The 8,251-nt window shown below is 38.1% G+C and overlaps 1 non-coding gene across 1 annotated transcript; it reads right to left on the bottom strand.

Annotated features, from left to right (window-relative positions):
* Window positions 1-298: 298 nt before the first annotated feature.
* LOC128070722 (U6 spliceosomal RNA) lies at window positions 299-408 on the bottom strand. The gene has a single exon (XR_008201692.1). It is a non-coding gene; the product is annotated as a U6 spliceosomal RNA (small nuclear RNA).
* Window positions 409-8,251: the final 7,843 nt, after the last annotated feature.

Here is an 8,251-nt window from a genome sequence, read left to right as displayed (position 1 = left end):
AAAAACCTTGACTTCAACCTTACATTTCATACAAAAATTAACCTAACATGTATCACGGATTTAATTATAAAATGTAAAAGTATGAAACTTTTAGAAAAACTATGACACATTTTTCAGGATCTAGGTCCACGTGTAGTTCTTAGACTTGACATCAAATTAATGATCTATAAAAGGTAAAATTGATGTTAGACTTCATCATACTTTATAAATTTTGCTCTATGAAATGCTCTGTTAATAGGATGAAAAGATAAGCTACAGACTGGGAGAAATATTTGCAAACCATATATTCTGAAAGTCCTTATATTTAGAACGCTTCACGAATTTGCATGTCATCTTTGCACAGGGGCCATGCTAATCTTCTTTGTATCCTTCCAACTTTAGTACATGTGCTGCCGAAGTGAGTAGCACATATACTATGCTATATAGCTCATATACTTTATATATTTGGAACAGATAAAGAATTATGTGTGTGTGTTCAGTCGCTCAGTTGTGTTCAGTTCTTTGTGACCCCGTGCACTATACCCTACCAGGCTTCTCTGTCCATGGAATTCTCCAGGCAAGAATACTGGAGTGGGTTGCCATTTCCTATTCCAAGGCATCTTTCTGACTCAGGAATCAAACTCACTCTTCTGCATTGGCACGTGGATTTTTTACCACTGTGCCACCTGTGAAGCTTCACAAAGAACTGTATAAAGTCTCAAATGTGTATTATACAAAGTGAAGTAAATCAGAAAGAGAAAAGCACATATATATGGAATCTAGAAAGATGATATTGATGAACCTATTTCCAGGGAATGAAAAAGAGATGCAGACATAAAGAACACACTTATGGACATGAGGGGTGGGGGAGGAAGGAGAGGGTGGAACAAATGGAAAGAATAACACAGAAACATATACACCATGTGTGCATGTGTGCAAGGTATTTTCAGTCATGCCTGATACTTTGCAACACCATGGTCTGTAACCTACCAGGCTCCTTTGTCCATGGGATTCTCCAGGCAAGAATACTGGAGTGGGTTGCAATGCTCTTCTCCAGGGGATCTTCCGGGCCCTGGGATCAAACTCTCATCTTTTATATTTGCAGTCCTGGAAGGCAGGTTCTTTACCACAATCACCACCTGGAAAGCCTCTAACATATACAGTACCATACGTAAAATAGATAGCCAATGGGAATTTTCTGTATGACTCAAGGAACTCAGACCAGGGCTCTATAACAACCTAAAGTAGTGGGATGGGATGGCAAGTGGGAGGGAGGTTCAAGAGGGAGGCAATATATGTATACCTATGACTCATATTGATGCATGGCAGAAACCAACACTGTTTTAAAGCAACTCTCCTTCAATTAAAAATAAATAAAATTTAAAATTTTGTTTAGAAGACATAGAAAGACATTTCATAGAAGGACATAGAGAGATTAAACATAAGCACATGAAGAGATATTCAACATCATAGAAGAGAATTGTGAATTAAAACTACAATGCAGTATCACTGATTGCATGTCAAATTGGCCTTAAAAAAACAGTGACAACACCAAATTCTTGGAAGAATGTGGACAAACTGGATAACTGATACTTTGCTGGTGGGAATATAAAATGGTAGATCCACTCTGAAAAAAGGTTTGTCAGTGTCTTTAAAAAATTAAACATGCAACCACCATACAACCCAACAATCACAATCTTGAGCATTTGTCCCAGAGAAATAAAAGCTTACGTTCAGCCAAAAAAATATATATGAATATTTAGAACAGCTTTGTTCATAATATACAAAAGATGGAAAAACATTAAAATAAGAGCCTTGTTTTTAAAATTTCTATTCTATTTATTTAAACTAAACTAAAAAGAAAAGGTTAGCCATTTCCCCCATCTTCCCCTATCACTATCCCCCCACCCCCAACCTCTTAAAATTACCGATCTGTTCTCTGTATCTATAAACTTGCTTTTTTTAGTTTTTTTTCCTTCCAAAATAAGAGAGATTAGAGTTGACTCATTGGAAAAGACTCTGATGCTGGGAGGGATTGGGGGCAGGAGGAGAAGCGGACGACCGACGATGAGATGGCTGGATGGCATCACTGACTCGATGGACATGACTCTGAGTGAACTCCGGGAGCTGGTGATGGACAGGGAGGCCTGGCGTGCTGCGATTCATGGGGTCCCAAAGAGTCGGACACGACTGAGTGACTGAACTGAACTGATATGGTAACTCCTTTTCTCTATCTGACATTTCACTCAGTATAATGTCCTCCTGATTTATCCATTTTGTTACAAATGGCAGGATTTCCTTCTTTCCTATCAAGTCAAGTCATGTTATTCATTTGTGTCCTACTCTGCAACCCTATGGATGGTAGCCCACGAGACTTCTCTATTCAAGGGATTCTCCAAGCAAGAATACTGGAGTGTGTTGCCATTCCCTTTTCCAGGGGATCTTCCCAACACAGAGATCAAACCTGGACCTCCTGACTTGCAGGCAGATTCTTTGTTGTCTGAGTCTCCAGGAAAGCCTTCTTTTCTATGGCTGAATAACATTCCACTGTATGTATGTGGAATTCATCCGTTCATCCACTGATAGACACTTAGGTGTTTCCATATTTTGGCTACTATACATAATGTTGCAATGTACATGTAGGGGCATGCATATTTTTGAATTAGTGTTTTGATTTTTTCTGATAAATAGCAGAAGTGGAATTGCTGTATGATATGGTAGCTCTATTTTCAACTTTTAGAGGAAGTTTCACTAATTTATGTTTCTATCAAAGGTATACTAGGGTTTCCTTTCACAGGTGTATGAGAGTTTTCTTTTCTCCATAACTTCCTAAAGCTTGTTTTTGTTGTTGTTGTTGTCCTTTTGATAATAGCCATTCTGACAAGTATGAGGATATATTTCATGGTTTTGGTTTGTACCTGATAATTAGGGATGTTGAGCATTTTCATGTATCTGTTGGCAATCTGTATGTCTTCCTTGGAAAAAAATGTCTATTCAGACCTTCAGCCCATTTTCTAATTGGATTGTTTGGGTTTTTTGGATGTTGAGTTGAATGAGTTTTTAATATATTTTGCATATCAGCCTTTATAAAATATGTCCTTTGTAAATATTTTTGAACATTCATTAAGTTGTCATTTTGTTTCACTGATAATTTCATTTGCTTTACAAAAGCTTTTTAGTTTGATGTGGTCCATTTGTATTTGGTTTTGTAGCTCTTGCCAGAGGAGACAGATCCTCCCCCACATAAACAAAATAACTATGACTGATGTTAAAGAGTGTACTTCCTATTTAGAAGTTTTATGATTTCAGTCCTTACATTTAAGTTTTTATTTTTAAATAATATGATTATTAAAATCATTTATGTAGCCTTTGTGGTTCCATATAAATTTTAGGATTATTTGATCCAGATCTGTGAAATGTGTGCTTGGTATATTGATAGAGATTTCACTGAATCTGTAGATTGCTTCTGACAGTATGAACATTGGAACATTATTAATTCTTCCAGTCCTTTAACATGATATATCTTTCCAGTTATTTGTGCTGTCTTCAATTTCTTTCATCAATATCTTATTGTTGTTTTGAGTACAGGTATTTTAACTCCTTGGTTAGATTTATTATTTTTGATACAAGTGTAAGCAAAATTATTTTACTAATTTCTCTTTCTGATAATTTTTATGAGTGTTTAGAAACACAAGAGATTTTTGTATATTAATATTGCATCCTTTGGGTTTAATGGATTCTTAATTAATTATAAACATATTTTTGCTGGCATCTTTGCGGCTTTCTACATATAGTATCACATATTGCAAATAGTGACAATTTGTAAGTTGCTTTAATAATTTTGAAGTCATGATTCATTATTTTCCAGCTTCCAGTGTTGTTGAAAATTCCTTTTGCCATTCTTATTCTTTCTCCCTTGTATGTGAACTGATTGTTAATACTTTTTTTGTGTGTACACACACACGTGTGTGCTCATGCAAATAGGCATGCATGCATGTATGCACCTGCACAAAAGCCAGAAATGTGTAAGGAGAGAAGGAAGGGAGAGAAAATGAGAATTGTAAACTTTTAAGCTGTTCTTTTAATCCACAATATTCTAAAATTTCCAAATGATATCTTTTGACATTTTTCATTTCTAATTCATTATGATAGGTCATTTTAATCTGGAATTTTTGTCTTAAAAATGTTCTTGCATTTTTCCTTTGATAATTAATGTCCCATCTGTTTTTTTTTTTATTTTATGACAAACTATCCCCAAACTTAATAGCATAAAGTAAATATTTATTATTATTTATGAAGGTTCTATGAGTTGGCAGAGATCACCTGTTGTTGTTGTTCAGTATGAACGATATATTTAGTTGTCTCTCAGTCATGTCTGACATTTTGCGACCCCATGGACTGAAGCACGCCAGGCTTCCCTGTCCTTCACCATCTCCTGGAGTGGGCTCAAACTCATGTCCTTTGAGTCAATGATGCCATCCAACCATCTCAGCCTCTGTCACCCCGTTGTCCTCCAACCTTTAAACTTTCCAAGCAGGGTCTTTTCCAATGAGTCAGCTCTTCGCATCAGATGGCCAAAGTATTGGAGCTTTAATATCAGTCTTTCCAGTGAATATTCAGGATTGATTTCCTTTAGGATTGACTGGTTTGATCTCCTTACCATCCATGGGATTCTCAAGAGTCTTTTCTAGCACTAGTTTGAAAACATCAGTCCTTTGGTGCTCAGTCTTCTTTATGGTCCAGCTTTCACATCTGTACATGACTACTGGAAAAACCAGAGCTTTGACTATATGGACCTATATCGACAAAGTGATGTCTCTGCTTTTCAATATGCTGTCTAGGTTTGTCATAGCTTTTCTTCCAAGGAGCAAGTGTCTTTTAATTTCATGGCTGTAGTCACCATCCACAGTGATTTTGGAGCCCAAGAAAATAAAGTCTGTCACTGTTTCCATTGTTTCCCCATCTATTTGCCATGAAACGATGGGACCACATGCCATGATCTTAACTTTTTGAATGCTAAATTCTGAGCCAGCTTTTTCACTCTCCACTTTCACCTTCATCAAGAGGCTCTTTAGTTCCCCTGAGTGGTTCTCATTTGGAGTCTTTCATGTGGCTGCAGTCAAATGGCAGTAGTGGCTGGAGTCATCTAAAAACTTTACTGGCTGACTGTCCATGATGACTTCATATATGTGTCTGGTACCTTAGCTGAAATGGCTGAAATAGCTGAGGGTCAGTCAGCATTTCCCGCCATACATGGTCTTCCTCATTCAGTTCAGTTCATTTCAGTTCAGTTCAGTCACTCAGTCATGTCCGACTTTTTGCCACCCCATGAATCACAGCACGCCAGGCCCCCCTGTCCATCACCAAATCCCGGAGTTCACTCAGACTCACATCCATCGAGTCAGTGATGCCATCTAGCCATCTCATCTTTGGTCATCCCCTTCTCCTCCTGCCCCCAATCCCTCCCAGCATCAGAGTCTTTTCCAATGAGTCAACTCTTCACATGAGATGGCCAAAGTGCTGGAGTTTCAGCTTTAGCATCATTCCCTTATAAGAAATCCCAGGGCTGATCTCCTTCAGAATGGACTGATTGGATCTCCTTGCAGTCCAAAGGATTCTCAAGAGTCTTCTCAAACACCACAGTTCAAAAGCATCAATTCTTCAGCACTCAGCCTTCTTCACAGTCCAACACTCACATCCATACATGACCACTGGAAAAACCATAGCCTTGACTAGACGGACCTCAGTCGGCAAAGTAATGTCTCTGCTTTTCAATATGCTATCTAGGTTGGTCATAACTCTTCTTCCAAGGAGTAAGCGTCTTTTAATTTCATGGCTGCAGTCATCATCTGCAGTGATTTTGGAGGCCCCCCCAATAAAGTCTGACATTGTTTCCACTGTTTCCCCATCTATTTCCCATGAAGTGATGGGACCGGATGCCATGATCTTCGTTTTCTGAATGTTGAGCTTTAAGCCAACTTTTGCACTCTCCTCTTTCACTTTCATCAAGAGGCTTTTTAGTTCCTCTTCACTTTCTGCCATAAGGGTGGTGTCATCTGCATATCTGAGGTTATTGATATTTTTCCCGGCAATCTTGATTCCAGCTTGTGCTTCTTCCAGCCCAGCGTTTCTCATGGTATACTCTGCATATAAGTTAAATAAGCAGGGTGACAATATACAGCCTTGATGTACTCCTTTTCCTATTTGGAATTAGTCTGTTGTTCCATGTCCAGTTCTAACTGTTGTTTCCTGACCTGCATGTAGGTTTCTCAAGAGGCAGGTCAGGTGGTCTGGTATTCCCATCTCTCTCAGAATTTTCCAGATCCACACAGTCAAAGGCTTTGGCATTGTCAATAAAGCAGAAATAGATGTTTTTCTGGAAGTCTCTTGCTTTTTCCATGATCCAGCGGATGTTGGCAATTTGATCTCCGGTTCCTCTGCCTTTTCTAAAACCAGCTTGAACATCTGGAAGTTCAAGATTCACATATTGCTGAAGCCTGGCTTGGAGAATTTTGAGCATAGCATGGTTATTTCAAGGTGAGTCAGATCGTTCACATAGAGGCTGGATGTCCCCAGAGAGTACATTCCAAAGACGAGTGTTCCAAGATTTAGAAATAAGAACCTGCTCATCTTTTAAAATCAGTGTTTCTCAGCTGGCTTTTTTTTCTGCCCATACACCAGAGGATATTTGGTTATGTCTGACGATATATTTAGTTGTCAAAAGTGTATGTAAGAGGGAAGATACAACTGGCACTTAGCTAGTAGATGCAAAGGATACTATTAAACAGCCTATTGTGTACAGCACAGCCTCACATAGCAAAGAATTATTCAAACTCAAAAGTCAATAATGCCAAATTTGAGAAATGTTGTTTTAATCTTTAGTCTCAGAACAGGCAAAGTGTCACTTCTGCTACATTCTATTGGTTAACACAGCCATAGGCTAGAAGTTTAGTCACTAGAGACTTTGGCACAGAAGGGCTCTGTGTTCAACGATATCAGGTAAACCTAAGGATGCAGGTAAGGTGCTTTTTGAAAACATCACAGGGAATTAATTGAATATGTATATACTAATCAATGAAATCAGTATATTTAAATTTATGTGTCAAATTTGAAGTATTTTTGGATGAGCTTAACATTAAACTATGAATTTTGAGTTATCAGATTGCCCTTTATAATTAAAGTGGGCTTGTTCCAATCAGCTGAGGGCCTCTGAATTGAACAAGAAGACTGTTCTCCCCAGGAAAAAGGAAATTCTCTGACTGCATTATTAGCTTTCCTGGTTTTCCAAGCTGCTGGCCTTCACACTGGGATTGCAATGTTGACTCTTTTAGATCTTGAGCATATCAGCTCATACTACAGATTTAGACTTGCCAGTTTCCATAATCATGTGAGTCAATTCCTTAGCTCTCAGTCATTCTCTAATTATATCTATATATCTATATATTCTTTCCTACAGGTTCTGTTTCTCTGGAGGACCATGACTAATACAGAGGGACACAGCACCCCTTTATCTTGGGTTTTTAGGAAATCTGTAGTCAAACTTACATATCCAGACAGGAATTTGAATGATTTGTCTCTAGAGAAACTCACTCAACTCAAAGAGAATGATATTGGTAGATCTTGCTTACGAAAGGGCCAGACTCCTACAAACCATCCCATAGTGCCATTAGTTGACAAACTCCACCTAACCAGCTTTTTTTTAGTGTCTCATTCTTAAATATGTGTTACATATTTTAAATCACCAGAAATTTGAGAAAAGACTCTAACATTAAAGGCAGATACCAAAGTAAGCCAAAATAAGGAGGGAAGGACCTTGGAGGAAATATAACAACCCAAGGAAGAGAAAAAAAAAAAGAAAACAAAAACCAAAAAGAAATTGTTGGGAGGACAGTTCAGTCCCTCAGTTGTGTCTGACTCTCAGGCTTCCTGTCCATCACCAACTCCCTGAGCTTGCTCAAACTCATGTCTATTGCGTCAGTGATGGCATCCAACCATCTCATCCTCTGTCGTCCCCTTCTCCTCCTCCCTTCAATCTTTCCCAGCATCAGGGTCTTTTCCACAGTCTTTTACCAGAGGACAGAAAATGTTACACTAAGAAATAAGAACAGCATGATATGAACAAAGGAAAGAATAAGAAAATAAAAAAGAAATACAAATTCAATAGACACCTTGAGATATAAAGATATATTTCAAAAAGAAGAAAAAGAGAGAAGCAAAATAAGGGAGAAAGGTTTTTAAAAAAATAGGAGAGGCAACATGTGGCCAGCTGCTG

This window comes from Budorcas taxicolor, chromosome X (assembly GCF_023091745.1).
Source record: "Budorcas taxicolor isolate Tak-1 chromosome X, Takin1.1, whole genome shotgun sequence".
In the NCBI taxonomy this organism is placed as follows: domain Eukaryota; kingdom Metazoa; phylum Chordata; class Mammalia; order Artiodactyla; family Bovidae; genus Budorcas; species Budorcas taxicolor.
The sequence above is the reverse complement of the archived record's forward strand: the minus strand, read 5'-3'. Positions and strand labels throughout refer to the sequence as shown.